The following is an 18,045-nucleotide window of genomic DNA, read 5'->3' as shown; positions in this document are numbered from 1 at the left end:
AAACTTCCACTCCAGACAAGGCAATCAACTTCCTTGTCCCTGAATATGCCATGCCATTTCTGCCACCCACGCATGTCCTTAGATGGCAATACCTGCCATGGGTGGGGGAGTGGTGATATGAGCCCCATGCATTTGCCATCTTTCATACCTTCTTAAAAAATACATCTTAAATCAATTGATGTTGAAGGAAGGAGAAAATCCTTTTGAAAATCATGGAAAAGGATACAAAGTTCTAGAGGGCATAAAAAGCATAAAAAATAGAAGTAGTTGGCTCATATTATTGATTCTCTAAGTTAAACTGTAATAAAAAGTATTGGTTAATTGATTGAGCACTTTACAGTTTGCCAGGCATTGTACGATAAACATAACCAGAACTGTTTTCCTCTAGTTGCATCTAACTCTTTCCCATATCAAGACAAAGGACTGCACTGCATGTTGTGACCTCTAGATTCTTTTTATAAAGACAAAATTAGGTTTGAGATTATATCCCACAGGATCTACTGTCAAATCCACAGAATTGGCATATGAGTGGTCATTATCAAATAGTATATACTTATTTGGCTTCTAATATATTCAAGGTACTATTTTAGTGCTGTGAGGAAACCGCAAAGAAGAATAAAACATGTCACTTGACTATCCATGTTCTTGACTTGGCAGTATTTTCAGTGCTTGAGTATATTTTTTCAAATATTAATTTTTAGGAAACAATACATCTATGAAGTTAAGAATGTCAAATACTATTACAAGGCTTGTGATAAAAAATGATAATCTTCTGCTCCACCCTTCCCTGAGTTTCATTACCCAAAGGTAACCATGATCAGGTCTTAGAGCTTTTTGTTGAGCTACTTAACTCAATATATATAAACAGTATTCCTTGATTTTTTAACTCTTGCAAGATGAGAATTTAGCTCTCTTATTATCCCTGACCTCTGCTATTTATCACCTTATTCTTTTTAAGATAATTATAATTTTTGGAAAACTAAATATTCAGGGTTTTTATTACTATATTTATATAAATACCTCTCACCATTCACTAAATAATATTATGATATTCACTAAATAATATTATGATCACACTTCCTTTCTTATACAACTTTTTTCTTACAGTTAATGATTACCTCATTTTGTCATTAAAAAAAATTGTTGTTGTACCTCTAATTCTTAAAAAAAAAAAATCTTTCCCAATATGGTCAAAAACATTAAATAATCTGTCAGTTTTATCCTCGACAACATCTCTACTCTCAGGGACTCTCTTGGAATCCTCAATTTCATGTTCCTCTCTAGATTGGCTGTTCTCTTAGCTTCCTGAATAACTATTATAATGGGAAATCTCCTAATATTTCTCTTGAGTTGCATCTCATGTCTTCCTCTTTATTGTTTTGTTCTTTTTCTTTTTCTTTTTTTTTTTTTTTGAGGCCATCCTTCATCCTAGCTTCCTGAAGAAGGGTTTATGACACGTCTGTTCCTAAACTTCAAACTTGAGTGTTAGTGTGGCTGGGTATAGAACTTTAGAAATCATCATTTCACAGAATTTTGAAAGCATTGCTCTCCATTGTCTTCATCTTTCAATGTTGCTGCTGGTAAATCCAAAATTGTGCTGACATCATTCCTCCATTGTTATCATTTCTTGTCCTTCTTTTACTTTGTGACTTTTTAATCTTTTAAAACATATTTAGCTTTTTGTGGTGCTTGGATATAATTTTATGGGTTCAATTTTCTATCCTTACTTGGAAATCTTTAGTGTCCTATTAGTTCTGAAACACTACATATTCGTTCTGAAACTCTAAATTATATCGTTGTGTAAAGTTTATTTTTGAGTTATTCACAAAGAAGCATCCTGATATGACCATGCATTGATTATTCAGTGACTATCAATCTCACATGTTTGAAATTAATTGCCCCTTTCTCAATGTATCCTATTCTTTTTTTCATTACTTGTAGCTTAGAACAAATAGTGCCACTTATACCATTTTAAGAATGTGTCTATCTCTACTGATGTTTATAAACATATTTATTGAAATATAATTTAAGTACTATATAATTCACCTATTAAGTATACACCTCACTTTTTGTAGTGTAATCACAGAGTTCTATGTACATCACTACAAAGTACACTATAACCTCCAGACAAAACCCTCTATCCATTAGCAGAAATTACCCATTTCCCATTCCCTCCTGTCCTTGTAATCACTAATCTAATTTCTAACTGTGTATATTTGTCTATTTGGACATTTCGTATAAATGGAATCATACAATTTGTGGTCTTTTATGATTGGTTTCTTTCATTAGTACAGTGTTTCCAATGTTTATCCATGTTGCTGTGGGTATCAGTATCTCATTCCTTTTTATTGTCAAATTCAACTAAACATCAAGTTTTTTGAAGACAGATTTCATCTTTGTATGTTCAACACCTAGCCTAGTATTTGGCTGCTGTTAATATCTAACCTATTTATTAAATAGATAGATGGCTAATGCTAAGTCTATTTTCAAATTTGCCCTCACAGTTCTACTTTCAAAAATTTTATCTGACCATTCCCCCCAACAAAGATTTTATTTCAAAAAAGTTTGAAGAAGATTTAGATAAAAATTATTCTAAATATAGATTATTCTTAATTTCTCTTCACAGTGGGAATTGTATACTTGCCACAACTATCTCCTTTATATCAGACCTTCATTGGGGTTTTGTGGTTTGTACCTCAGGCATTTAATCAAGTTCATAGTCATAACCAAAGCAAGATTGATGCAAAACAGTTTTTAGCTTGGTTCTAGAGTCTCTTTACTTTGCTGAAGGGGATGGCCTTGATCATCAAACCAATGTAATAGTTGGGTTCTTGTGGAAATCTGCTCTGATTTAGCACCACAGGGTTTTTTTGTTTTTTGGTTTTTTTCCTGACAGCACTGTTTTTCTCTTTTAATTCTTTTCATTTCTTTAAGCTGAACAGAATTAGGTCAAAGTTGAGGCATTAGCATTCCTTCTGGTGTTCTGTCAAGAACAGGTCAGATTGTGCGGTTTCCTCTCCTATCTCTTTGTCCAGTCGACATTGGGAGACAAAAAATTTGTTAAGACTTGTAACTATGGTTCCTCCAAAGTGCTGCACTCTTAAAAGAAAATTCACATACACAACAATTTAGGAAGCCTCCCCACCTGAATATTTAAGGATCGTTTAAGAAGACTTCAGTTTTAAGAAATACAAATGAATAAATGACTTCTCAAATGTACCTTTCCGTGATTCTCAAGTATTTCAAGTCCTAACACAATGATACTAAAACATGTGGGAGATGGGTATGATTGAGCAGATACCAAAAATTAAACTCACATCTATTTGCAGGCTATAGTTTCCATCTATGTTTATGACTTCAAAAACAAGGATTTAATTTTTTAAACTAGTTTAATGGCCTTGAATTGTTTTTGAACAGCTGGAAATCTTTTACAGTAACATCAAAAGTGATTACTCCTTCATGGCAAGAGATCAGGGGGTTTGTGTCTCTTGGATTGATGTTAACTCAAACATTTTTTTTTTTTTTCTGAACACACACACAGTATTTTTTTTTTTAAATAAGTCTTTTATTCTGAATTCAGGGGCTATGAAAAAGCTTTAAATGCCCTCTGTAGGGGAGCTCAAACCCAACAATGCAAACATCTGACTTTATCCTTATGTTTCTTCCTCAAAAAGATGAGAAGGACACAGGGGAAAGTTTGCCTATTTTTATCCATGAAACAAGGTCACTAAATATGTTATGTCAGTTAAATCAAATTCCTATCTTTTAAAATGTTTCTATATTATATATCGGGTCTTCTTTTTGCTATAATTCAAGAGTGACATGGGTTCTGTAACTATTATTTTCCTAGTTGGTTATTACAGTCTGAATTTTTGGTTGACATTTCTGAAATAAATATAGCTACTGAAGCACTAGCATTCTGATTTAAAAATCTGACTACATTAGAAGAAAATTAACCTTTTCAAAAAGCCACTGTTCTAAGGAATGATTTTAATCAAATGAGCTTTAAATGTTGTACCTGCATTTAGAATTTTTAGAAGGATTGTAATTCCCCAGTGATCTACTTTTTGAAGGAGAGAAAAAAAAAATGAAATAAACTATGAGAAAAGTAACCATGAAAGTTATAAAGAAGATCCTAGATGAAACCATTTTTTTTAAAACTCAAATGTTTTTTAAAGTAACATCAGGTTCAGAAATCAAGGTAGAAACTGACTTTATTTTAAGTAGTTTGATATCTTCAAAGAAAAATATCAGGTTGTATAAATATTCAATAAAGAGAAAGGTTTCTGTTGGAATTCTGTGATATGTTTATTCATTTATTTCATATTTGATAGGTACTTACACTGTATAAAACACTGAGGGAGGAGTTAGGGAACTCTTGCAGAGAATTCCCAGATCTCTTGTACAGAACAGATTGTTAAGATATGAAACACTTCCTATACATATTAAACCTTTGAATGAAAATCATAGTGCACACAGTGTTTAGTCTACAAACTCAAGTGTACAAGATATATTTTTACTCTTAGTAAAATGGGCTTAATTCGGTATCCAAATCCTGATATCATAATATCAGGGAGATATTGAAGAGCATCTCACCTCAAGATGTTCCTTCTTACTCTGGGGTTCCTTCTTACTCTGGGGTTAGGCTGAGATATTGAGGCTTGTTATGGATTGAATTGTTTGGCCCCAAAAGATATGCTGAAGTTTTAACCTGCAGTACCTCAGAATGTTACCTTACTTGGAAATAGGGCCATTGTAGGTATAATTAGTTAAGATGAGGTTGTACTGGAGTCATATGGGCCCTTAGTGCAATATAACTGGTGTTCTTATAAGAAGAGAAGAGAAACGTGCTGGGAGAAGACTGCCATGAGATGATGGGGACAGAGACTGGAATGATGCATCTATAAGTCATAGAACACCAAGTATTGCCAATACCTCCAGAAGCTGCAAGAGGCAGGGAATGATTCTTCCCTATAGCTTTCAGAGGCTGCATGGCCCTGTTGACATCTTGGTTTTAGACTTCTAGGCTTCAGAATTGTGAGACAATAACTGTCTGTTGTTCTAAGTCACCTGGTATGTGGTAATTTGTTAGGAAATGAACACAAGGCCTTATACCAGGCAAGGTGTCATGGTGGGGTGGCAGAGCATCTGGTCTCTGGTCTTTTGGACACATAAATGTGAGCAGACCACTGTCCCTGTTTACCTGACTCTTCAGGCCTGGTAGTTTTTGTTGTTTGAATACCATGCTTGGGACTCAGGTACTTTTTAGGAGTCAGGAACCTCTGAATTCTTTGCCTGATGTATCAAGTGACCATGGTTAAGGCTTTGACACACCCTGGGGTACTATGCAGGAGGAGTAAGTCTTCCCCATTTTGTCTCCTAGCCCTGGGAGAAAGTTGACTATTTTGGCAGAAAGCTCCTTTCTTCTGCCTGCTTTTCCAGACTATTCTATTTCTTCTTTCAAAACCTGTGTCCCTTTTACCCTTTCTCAAGTCTTATAAATTCTCCTAAGGGATTAGAATTTTGGAAAACCTCAGGGAGAGGGCCTTCCTCTGTTTTTACCCCTCTCCTTCCCTTCCCCCAGGCAATAAAACAACAAACAATGGAGGAAAGCCTGCTATAGGTAGACTGGGGAGCGAAAGCATGGAAAATATAAGTAAGAAATGTCTATAAAGTAATCTACCAAACTATTATTCACTCACACATTTATTAACAAGGCAACATTAAATTAGTCAATGGATTTTTTAACTATTTGCTCAGACTCCTTATGCTTTGACAATAAATTAAGTTTAGCAGATTGGGGCTGAGCAAAGAGATCAAAAGAATAGTCTTTAACGCAAAGTTTCAGTGTTGAAAAACTATTAATAGGTCTCTCCAAGATTCCATTTTAGGAAATTTTTGCATGAATAATTGACTGACTCAACCATATATGTTGCTGATCACCCCATGACAGGCGTATTGATTTTTAAGGCAAGCAAAGTAACCAGACACAACAAATTAAGAGCCAGTTATCTTGGCTTTCTTAAATCAGTGATTCCAAACCTGGCTCAGAATCATTGAGGCTCTTTTTAAAAGTACATGCCCAGATTTCAATCCTGGACATTTCCATCTGGAGTAAGATCAGGGAATCTGTGGTTCTTAAAAGTCCCTGGGTGATTTTGTAGAAACTGAGGGAAGCACTAATCTAAAAGATGAAATTAATTTAATAATTTGAGCAATGATTACTAATATAAGTATAGTCCAAATTAACACATATATTTAGTGTTTTGGGATACTGTCTTCTATCACCTGCATAACCTTTGCTTTAGCAGAATTAGTTCAATAGGTTACACTTACCTTTTTATTTTGATATCCACAATTGGCATTTAAAAGAAATTCATTAACTTCTTGGACATAAGTCTTTACTAAGGTCCCATTAGACTGGTAGGAAGATTTCTTGCCATTTGATAAAAGGAGAAACTGAGTCTGTTTCTAAGTGACAGAAAAGTTCGTCACTTACCAGGACAAGGGCATTCCCAAATATCCTGTAGCAGAATAAGCTTACATGTGTCCTGTATTATCCTGGGCCTTTGAGTACCTATTTAGACCTCAAATGACACTATCTAGTCCTCTTAATTTAACACTATTGGCACTTCTGAAATTAATCATCAAAGTATTCTAAATTAATTATGTTGTTTGACTGCTAATAAAAATGACTCATTTTCAGTGGAAGGCTGTCTTTAAAATACCTGCTCCAATATGACTCTCACCTACTTCATTCAGCAAGTATTGTAGGTGTGTATGTGAGTGTGTGTGTGTGTGTGTGTGTGTGTGTAGTAAGGTGGGCCTATCACACTCCTTTTCCCACTCTTGGCCAAGATATGCCAATCAGGAACAATAAAGCACCAATACAATAACAAAACAAGACAAGATCAGGTGAATTGCTTAACTAGATGCATCTAGTAAATTTAGAACAAACACAGTTGATCTGGTAGATTTAGAAAGACATAACACAAAGTCTATCCAACTGCTAGAATTCACTGGATAATTCAGTTCAGATAAAAATATACATACGGAGAAGCACCTAACAGAAAGACACCGTCTAGCTAATTGTAGGACAAGAGTCTTTGTTAAGTACTTGATGCAAAAAGGCCAAGTGCTGGTGTAAAAGGCTTCCAGGAAAGCAGGAAAGGAATGCTTACTGACCTAACCTGCTGGACCTTATCACTTCTCTAGAAGTTGCGGTATTTAGAATTGTTTGTGTAAGAAGTAATAAAAACCATGGCAGGCCGATACCTGTTAAGCTGCTGACACATGTTGTCCATGCAGCTCGTGGATTGGCTCTGTGTTCCTTCATGTGGGGGCCAGAGTAGTTTCATAGCCCTCATGCTGGCCAAACAAAGTCAAGTCTGAAAAAAAAAAATCAACCCTGACCTCAGTGCCACCTTCTTTTCTCTCAACTCCCGGTTAAGGGTGATGTCACTTGCATTTGGAGGGATATGTTAGCTTTGGGAAGATGTCAGCTTGATTTGTCTGAATTGCTTTGCTGTTCTCTTCTCATAAGGCTGTTTTTCTGCATAGGATTTCTGGCTAACTAGCTTCTTTCCTTTGGTTTTCTTTCCTATTTTTACCTAGATCTGTGTTCTTCACTGGTCCTCAGAGACTCACCATCTGGTTACCATCTGATGTGATTCAGGTGTTACTACACCTGAGGATTTGAGTGGTGGAGTGAGGGTCTCTACTGCAAAATGCCCCCAAAAACTATTTCTTGGGAGGTTGCTTAAGATGGGTATTGCCACAGGTACTGCTCTCCTCTACATGAATACTTTGGGGAGTATTTTTAAATGTTTCCGTTCAGTTTATTCGTCTTTAGTGGTAGGTTTATTATAAAATAATTTGCTAAGTCAAATGAAAACAGCAATAACTTGCTCAGTAACAAGATTAATATATTTTTAGCGAATCAGTGCCACTCATTATGGATTGTACCTTTTCGTTTGTAAATAAGGGGCTGGTAGAAAGCGCAAGGCAGGTTGACAGCATTGTGTAGGTGGTACAGTGACAACCTTAGAGTATACCACTTATAGATTTGTCTTTGAGTAATGGCAAAGTGACTCAACTTGCTACTTGGGAAATTTAATCTCACAGGAGTTTTCCCGAATTAGATGCATACACGGGGAAAAAAAATCCTATGAAAATCAGAGAAGCTGGTCACCATTAAAATTCAGTCTTGGGAGTTATTTTCCCACATTCGAGCTGAAAGTTTCCTATGATCCTCAACTTTAACACATTTCACATTTCATTAAATGGTATCTCCATGTGTTGCTCGTGCCAGAAACCTGGGAATTGTCTTCGACAGCTCTGTTTCTTTTGCCTTTGTAGTGAACACGTTACCAAATGTGGCTGTGTCAACCCCCAAAGTGCATTTGAATCTGTCAACTCTTATCTCCATTGCTATCATCTTCTGCTTACACATAACCCCTCACTGGTTCTCCTGCTTTCGCACTTACCCCTTCCAATCAGTTCTGTATAGGGCAACCAACATGATCTGCGTGTGAATTTGTATTTTTATCCATGTTGCACATGTGCAGAGAATTATCACAAAGAATTCAGCAATTCTTACAATAACTACCCAGAAATAACAAAGAGCTATCCCTTTCCTCCTCCATTCTCAGTCCCCAGCAGTAATCACTGGTGCCCTTTTTTAGTTGTTTAGCATTTATATTATATTTCTAAATTACATGTTTATAGTGCTTTCACCTGACTTCTATTTTTTAAAATGTTTATTTATTTATTTTTTTATTTTTCAGAGAGAGAGTGAGCAGCGGAGGGGGAGAGAGAGAGAGAGAGAAGGAGAGAGAATCCCAAGCAGGCTCTGCACGGTCAGTCCAGAGGGCAATAAGAGGGCTTGAACTCACGAGCTGTGAGATCATGACCTCAGTCGGACGCTTAACTGACTGAGCCACCCAGGCTCCCCGTTGCCTTTCTGTTTTAAACTGCTAAGAACAGGGGCGCCTGGGTGGCGCAGTCGGTTAAGCGTCCGACTTCAGCCAGGTCACGATCTCGCGGTCCGTGAGTTCGAGCCCCGCGTCAGGCTCTGGGCTGATGGCTCGGAGCCTGGAGCCTGTTTCCGATTCTGTGTCTCCCTCTCTCTCTGCCCCTCCCCCGTTCATGCTCTGTCTCTCTCTGTCCAAAAATAAATAAAAAACGTTGAAAAAAAAAATTTAAAAAAAAAAAAAAAAAACTGCTAAGAACAGATACTACACTTGATCTTAGCCAAAAGGCCAAGAAATGATGATTTTTCTGTTTTAGATATTACCTTTTGACTTACTGTTTACTATGAAATGATGAGAATTTATGCTCTCCTGAACACCTCTTTCTCTCTTCTCAGCCCTACCCCACCTTCCTAATAGAATGTCATACTTGTGAGTTAGATCAAAATTCAGGGTTTGTCTTGCTCTGAGAATAATTTTTAATCACAGCTGAGTCATATGGTAGACTATTATTGTATTTCTTTTCCTGTTTGACTTGTTTCCTCTGTTAATAATTGCCTGGTTTTTGTTTGCTTAGTTATCTATATATGTATCACTAATCCATCCCTGATTCTCCACAAAAACTGGGAGCTCCAGTACTGACACATGGCCATGTTCCAATACAGTCTGGTGGCTCTCAAGGACTGCTACACAGAGGCCAGGGGAGTTATTTTGCCATTATTCTGAGGATTTCCATTACTTCTCTTTTGTATTGGATTCCCTGTCTCTTAGTCCCACTGATTGAAGGGATTTTGTTCTGTTCTCATACTTGATTGAGAGAATTAATTCTAGGTTGGAAATCATTTGCGCTCCAAAATTTGAATTACTCCATTATTTTCTAGCTTCTAGTATTAATATTGAGTAATCCAATGCCATTGTGTTTCTGGATCTTTTCCATGTGACTTTCCCTCTATTCTATTTCTTGAGTCCCTTTTAGGACCAATGGGCCATGGTGTGGGTATCTTCTTGCTCCCTGCATTGGTTTTATTCCATGTTTGTTCTTCTTTTTTTGCTATTTCCATATTTTGGTTTCTGATTCTCCCATTAGAGATTTTCCTCAACTGTCTAGTGATTTCTGGCTTTCCATTTATGTTCAGGGTGCTGCTGGGAGGATTCGTCAACAGGGGACTTTACTCCAGAGCAGTGGGTTTTGCAACCTAAGGCTCATGGGTCAAAGCTGACCCGCTGCTTGTTTTGTATGGTGCTAGGAATGGTTTTTATAGTGCTAAATGTTGAAGGTAAAGCATGAGGATAATAACATTTTATGACACATGTAACTTCTTCCCACTTTTACTCTAATTAGCCTCCTGTCAAGCACTGAGTGAATCCTCAAAGTTGGAATTCCTATATAGAAGAAAACCATCTCACCTCCACCTCCAAGGGCTATGTTCTTCAGTTGACCATTCCAACTAGCAGACAGCTCTAGCACCAATACAACTCAGACAGTTCAGGCACTGTCCCCTCAAACCTGCTTCGACCTGAATGGTTTGAAAACACAAAGCTGGTAGGGCTGCTCCGGAGAGGACGGTACTGTAACTGTTTGGTACCAAAATTGGCAAGTCCCAGATGGGTCCTATGGGACATTCTGCACCAGAGGGGCAGGACAGGGGGCTGAAACATAGCAGAGATTTGTGGGAACATATGCATACCCAGCACCTGAGGTTACTTATGTTTGCAAGGTGAATGAAATCTTTCAAATATGTTGATCAGCTCACATTACTCTAGTACTCAAACATTTCCATGGTTTCCCATCATGCTTAGCACTACCCCTAAGTTCCTGACCATAGCCTAGAAGGCCCTGCATGCTCTGGCCTCCACTCTCTCTCTCTTTGACTTCCTCTGCTGCTGGTTTATCCTTTGCTTGCTCTGCACTCCCCACACCAGCCTCCTCACTGCTCCTTGACCATGCCGAGCTAGTCTCTTCAGCATCTTTTCATTTGCTCTTCACCTTGCCTGGTGTAGTTTCCCACATCTGCAGATGTTTTGTCTGTTTCATTGGACACCCATTCCCCACCTTTGCTCTCTCCGTGCTGTAAGATTGATCCTTACAAGTTACATCTCCCAGCCTCCTTTGCCAATTGACTTCTAGTTAAGTTTGGTCAGTGAGAGATATTCATTTTGGGGGGGGGGGAGAAGAAAAGGAAAGAAGCAGGGAGAGAATTTTGGAGATTTCTTCCCTTTTCTCTATTTTTGGGTAGTACCTCCAGAAATCACTGCATCTTTGCCATGGTCCCAGCATTTGCAAAGTGGCTTGGCCTTTGGGCTTGTTTTCCTTATTCTTCAGTCCAAAGGTCAACTGCAGATCTCTGGGTTATCTCATTGTCACCTGTTTGCTCTTAAAGCATTTCTAACACCATCATAATTAATCCTCCATATTAAACCTAGACAATTGTTTATTGGGCTACTGCTTTCCTGCTTGGATTCTGACTGATATATCTTGCTTTATGTTTTCCATAGCACTTTATCACTACCTGTTTTTACATTGGTATTGGTTTACTTGTTTATTTCCTGTCTCCCTTATTAGAATGTAACTTCCATGAGGCCCACATGCTTAAAGACTCTAGAGCAAGTATCTGAACCTGCTGAGGAATAGAGGGCTATGAATTTCCACTTCCTGACAATTCACCAGAAAGCTGGAAAGAAGGGCCAGCTATGTATTATTTTTTTTTGGTTGTTTTGTTTTTCTGGAGAAGAGTAGGGAAGGAGGCAGGCACATTTGGTAAGATGGAATCTGAGTCAAGTGCTACACAGAAAGCTTTAGCTTCTCTAACACAGCTTTTTTTTTTTAATGTTTATTTTTGAGAGAGAGAGAGAGAGAGAGAGAGAGAGAGAGAGACAGCATGAGCAGGAGAGGGACAGAGAAAGAGGGAGACAAAGAATCCGAAGCAGGCTCCAGGCTCCCAGCTGCACAGAGCCGGATAAGGGGTTTGAACTCACGGACCGTGAGATCATGACCCGAGCCGAAGTCGGATGCTTAACTGACTGAGCCACTCAGGTGCCCCTAACGAAGCTTTAACTATGTTCTCAATTATATTTTCAGCTTTAGGGAAGATGTTCAACTTCTGGCCCCAGGAACCCATTGAGAGTAATGGGAACTGTCTATGTAGAGCAGGTGAACTATGGGAAATTTTGAGCACATTAAGGGAAGGAACCTGCAGACCTGCAGGGGGAGGAGGATGCAGGGTTTTCTATGAAACTAAGCAGGTAGGAACTCGTGTATTAAAATACTGATAGTTGGGGCGCCTGGGTGTCTCAGTCGGTTAAGCGGCCAACTTCCGCTCAGGTCATGATCTCGCGGTCCGTGAGTTCGAGCCCCGCGTCGGGCTCTGGGATGACAGCTCAGAGCCTGGAGCCTGTTTCGGATTCTGTGTCTCCCTCTCTCTGACCCTCCCCCATTCATGCTCTGTCTCTGTCTCAAAAATAAATAAACGTAAAAAAAAAAAAATTTTAAATACTGATAGTTAACATGGAATTTGTGACACACCATTCTGTATCCTGTCCTAAGAGTTTTGCATTATTAACTAATGTGAATATATGTGACTAACAATGTGTAAAACTGTATTAAGCCACACATTTGAAAATACCAAAACTATCGCTTCTTGGCCTTTTGGCTAAGATCAAGTGAAAATACCAAAACTAACCACATACTCTATATGTTTAAAAGAAGAGCAATTTAACTTGTTCTTGAATTACTGATTTACTTTTGAAAGAACACATCAGTTATGTAAATAAACAAACCTATTAATATCAACCCTGGACACATACCAGCATATAGAAGGAGTAAGTGTAACTCACTTGCTAAACACTAAAGTAACAGAAGTGAAAGATGGCTTCTTGTCTCCTCACAGAGGGCCATGTACATGTACATGTGGGTCTCTTCTACATCATACCATTTTAGTAGCCGCTTTCATTTCTAACAGTTATTTAGGAGTATGGGTTTTAATTTCCAAGTAGGTAGAATTGCTTGGGTATTTTTTTTATTATTTATTCTAATTTTTTTTGGATTATGACTATAGAATGTGGCCTATAAAGTCTCTTTCTTTTTCTCTTTCTTTTTTTCTTTCTTTTTTCTTTCTTCTTTTTTTAGTAAGCTTCACACCCAGTGTGGAGCCCAGTGTGGGGCCCAAACTCATGATACTGAGATCAAGACCTGACCTGAGACAAAAAATTGAACACTCAACCAACTGAGCCACCCAGGCACCCCTTAAAGTCTCTACTTTAAAGTTTTTTGCTAATGACATCTTTTTGTGGACACTACACAACTGATTTTTTAAATACGTCATGGGCATGTAGGAAGAAAAATAATATTGTCTATTTGAAGCATCTCTCCTTACATTATTATGAGTTGCTTATTGTATCTTTTTTCTTACTTATTTTGTATTATTCATACTTTTTAGCCTACTTCCGAAGAGATATTTTTAAATCTTTCACAATATCTTGGATATATTTGCATTTCTAAAGATTTTTCTTGTTTATATGCTGTTTTGTGCATATAGATGTATGAATGTTATCTTTTTTTGAAAAATATGACTTTTATGACTTGTGACTCATCATATTTTCTCTTTTTCCTGTTTTGCACTTGGAACCTTAAACTTAGCTTATGTAATATTAATGTTTCCTCTGCTATTTATTTTTGTGATTACCTAGTATTAGTTTGCTCTCCCTTTTGTGTTTAGCTTTAAAAAACATCCACTGTTGAACGTGGTTTTCTTATAAATAATATGTAGCTCAGGCTTAAAAATGTTTTCTTTAATACTAAAGTAACAGTACTTGTTTTTAAATAAGAATATTCTATCTGGTCACATTCAAGGTTACGATGGATATACTTGGTTTTATCCAATCTGGCTGAATTAATATTCACATCTTAATTCGCTATGCCCTTATTTCTTTTTATTTTTGCAAGTGATCAATTTACTTTTCATTCTTTAATTTCCCTTTTCAGTTTGGAAGTTCTCTTGAATATTTCTATTTGGCCATTGGTATATTTCCCTTTTATTGCCCTTTTGATCAGACACATGTTTATCCATTGGATTGACCCCAAATTTTCTACTATGCAAAAACTCAGGGCCTTTAGTCAAGTCATAAGTGAATGATGCATCTCAAGAAGCAATGTTTTCTTTCTCTGATAAGGTTTCAGAAGCTTAAGACATTATTGGGAAAAAGTAGGTGTGTTCCAACAGTAGAGTTTGTGAAGAAATTAAGACCAGAATAACAAAGGAGACAGTGGCCTCATTGAGTAGCCACACAGGGCCCACAAGGTGAGCCACAGAGTTCTGAAAATGGGATTAAGAGTCATCTGGTACATATGCAATGGAGGATCTGCACATGGGCCTTTAGTCTGACTTGTAAGAACTGCCCTCCCTAAGTCTTACAGGGTATGCCTTAGGAGAAGGCTCTGGTTCCATCTGGCCAGGTGGTCAGAGGAATGCTAACAAGTCCGAGGTTGGGAAATATAAATTGGTCAATCTCTCTATGGTGGGAAGCCTAATGATCAGTAGTAAGAATGACCAGAATTTTATATAAGTGTGCAATAGCAATTAAACACATTACTGATTCCTTATGTTCTTTCAGTAAAACATGACAGTAATGAACTTACATAGATGACTCTAAAACTGCAATGGTCTCCATGAAAACATGAATGCATTGTTCATTAGGGAATCTAGTTCTCATCTCTTTATGAGGCAGCACTGTGTTTCCCTCAAAGTCTCTGAGACCAGCTTCCCCAGGCCTCTGTGACTTTAAACTTCTGCTTGACAAGAACATCACTGTCTTCCAACGGACAGAATATAAAGCAGGGCCTGAGTGGAGGCTGCAGCCCCACAGAGCCCACCCCTCTGGCTTGTTTCCTCCTTATTCTACTCTTCTTTCTCATTCTGTGTTTTTCAGTTAATCTTGAAAATCCCACCTTGCCTGCTTTCTCCAACATATTTAGATTCTAAACTTGGTTCACAATTTTGCTCAAGATGAATCTTTTCCAAAAGAATTCCATGACTCAGCCCATTTTATAATTTAGGCTTTGTGTCTCCTCTCCTAACCTTAAATATTTATGTATTTTTTTTTCTTTTTCCATCAATATAAAAAGCTCTTTAAGGTCATAAAATGTGTCTTTTGCTTAGTTTTCTCCTTCTTTACTCTAGAATAGTTGTATGTGGGTCTTAAATACTTTTTTAAAAAGTTCATTTAATTGATGTTTGCACTGGAAGTATAGAAATAGGCAAATATAAAAATGGAAGAAATAATTTTTAAGACCAGCAGAGCAGCATTGCAAATTATTTTAGGAAGAGCTATTGAAATATCAATGGATAAGAAAAACTATTTTTAGAACTGTGAGAATCAGTGAAGCAGAATTCTAGCATTAAATGGTGTTATTGAAAATGATGAAAGAACCAACAACACAATAAAAATGGATGAAGGATATAAATACATTCCCAGAGACAGAAACACAAAAGCCTCTTGTTAAACACATGAAGAGATACTCAACCTCACTCATAGTAAGAGAAATTCGTATTAAACTGATAGGAAGTTCTGATTCTTATCAAGACAGAGTGAGAGGAATCAGATGTAATCTTCTGTCTTAATAAAATAGAAAACTAGACAAAATATATGAGAGTTTTCAGACATTAGGCAACAAGCAGTCCAGGTCTGTGATCCCTGAAAAAAAATAAACAAAAACAAAAAAACAAAAAACCAACAGTGAACAAACAACAAAAAAGAAAGAACTATATAGTAGTCTCTCCTTATCTGTGGTTTTGCCTTCTGTAGTTTTAGTTACCATGGTCAACTGTGTTTGTTAGTAGCCTAACGCTGCATCACAGTGCCTGCGTCATTCACCTCACTTCATCTCATCACATAGGCATTTTATCATCTCACATTATCACAAGAAGAGGAAGGTGAGTACAATATAATGAGGTATTTTGAAAGAGAGAAAGAGACTACATTCACGTAACTTTTATTATAATGCATTGCTACAATTGTTCTATTTTATTATGAGTTCTTTGTTAATCTCTTACTGTGCCTAATTTAGAAATTAAACATTATCATAAGTATGTGTGTATAGAAAAAAATATATATATATGGTTTGATGCTATCTGTGGTTCAAGCATCCACTGATTTGTCTTGAAATGTATTCTCCACAAATAAAATGAAACTACTGTAATTGCTCTAGCTTGTTGTGCCTGGACAGTTTCTAGGCTTCGGTGCAGAAAGAGGGAACCCAGCAGAATAGACTCTCTGGCTGAGAAGAGGACAAAGATTAGAATCCAGGGAAGCCAAAGGCTAGAAATCATGGTGCAGATACTGGAAAGGAGGAACTGTCTCAGAGAGAAGTGGATATCTGCAGCAGGGTCTCTTGAGTCTTTTGGTGATTACTAATGTATACATGCATGAGAAGAAACTACGTGTAGCTGGGTTAAAAACCACTCAAGGTCAGTAAGTAGTCAAATTCAAGGATGTCACATAAGGTTGGAAATAGTTGGTGTTTATGCCCGCCAGAGTAGAAAGACCTAGTACTTAGGCAATGATTAGAACCCTAAGTAGGGCTAAATTGGCCCTAGACTAAAGTCTGATCTACACTTATTCTAACAAAGTTTAGAAGCAAGCCTTAAAATAATGCAACTGATTTCAAATTACTTAAGCATAAAAATAAAACATAATATTATTTAAAGGAATACAAAACATCCAGCAACAAGCACCATATAATCATTAAGTCCAAAAACCTACCAGGCATCCAAATATGCAGACAATATAATCCATAACTAGGGAAAAAACAATCCGTACAAACACTCAGACAGAATGATGAAACTAGCAGACAAGAATATTAAAACAGCTATTATACATATGCTTAATGTGTTTAAGAAAACATAAGCAGTATGAGAAGAAAAGTGGGAGACAAAAAATAAATGATATTTATATAAAGAACATTTTAGAGTTTTTAAGTAAATGACAGTCCAATATCTGAAATGAAAAATGGGTGAAATTAACATCAAATTAGTAATTGTGGAATAAGTGATCAGTGAACTTGAAGACACAGCCATAGAAACTATCTGAAATGAAGCACACAGAGGAAAACAAGATGAAAAAAATAACTGGACAGCAGTAACCTATAACCTTATGCAGTCTAATATACATTTAATTAGAGTCCCCACTCATAAGTGGAGATAGAAAACATATTTAAAGAAATACTGATCAAGAACTTTCTAAATTTGGCAAAATTTCAAACTCATAAATCTAAGAACTCAACAAATCCGGCATATTTTACATACAGGACAAAGCACACCGTAATCAGATTGCTGAAAACCACTAACAAAGGGAAAAAAAAGTCTTAAAAGCAGAGAATACAGACACATTATGCTCAGAGGAACAAAGATAGGAACGATAGAAGAATTCTTATCAGATGTTATGCAAGCCAGAAGATAGTACACAGACATCTTTAAAGCACTAAAGGAAAAGAAATCTGTCAACCTAGAATTCTTTAACCAGTCAAATTGAGAAGTTAAAAAAAAAAAGACATTCAGAAATATAAAAGCTGAAGGAATTTATCATCAGTATGTCTGTACTTCAAGAAATATTTTTAAAAATTCATCAGGGAGAAGAATATAATACCAGAGGGAAATTTGGATCTATGCAAAGAATGATGAACACTAGAAATGGAAAAAATATGGGTAATATAACTGACATATTTTTCTTACCTTAATAATTTCTTTAAAAACAAATTATCTGTTTGAAGCAAAAATATCAACAATGTATTATGGAGGTTATAGCATATGTAATAGTAAAAAGCATGACAAAAATAACAAAGGACAAGAAGGAGAATATGGAAGTAACTGTTGTAGGGTTCTTACCCTTCTCCCTACATAGGGTATAATATTATTTAAAAGCAGACAGTGATAAGTTAAAAATGTAAATTGCGAACCCCAAGGTAACCACAGTAGTAATGAAACAAAGATACATAGCTAAGAGTCAATAGTGAAGATAAAATGGTTTCATAAGAAAACACTCAGTTAACCTAAAAGAGTAGGAAATGGGGGGCAGGGAAGAA

The 18,045-nt window shown here is 36.7% G+C and overlaps 1 non-coding gene across 1 annotated transcript; it reads right to left on the bottom strand.

Annotated features, from left to right (window-relative positions):
* Positions 1-9,080: 9,080 nt before the first annotated feature.
* LOC128772799 (U2 spliceosomal RNA) lies at positions 9,081-9,272 on the bottom strand. The gene has a single exon (XR_008416952.1). It is a non-coding gene; the product is annotated as a U2 spliceosomal RNA (small nuclear RNA).
* Positions 9,273-18,045: the final 8,773 nt, after the last annotated feature.

The sequence above is a fragment of the Panthera pardus genome, unplaced genomic scaffold (assembly GCF_024362965.1).
Source record: "Panthera pardus isolate Hobbes unplaced genomic scaffold, ASM2436296v1 HiC_scaffold_10, whole genome shotgun sequence".
Lineage (NCBI taxonomy): Eukaryota > Metazoa > Chordata > Mammalia > Carnivora > Felidae > Panthera > Panthera pardus.
The sequence above is the reverse complement of the archived record's forward strand: the minus strand, read 5'-3'. Positions and strand labels throughout refer to the sequence as shown.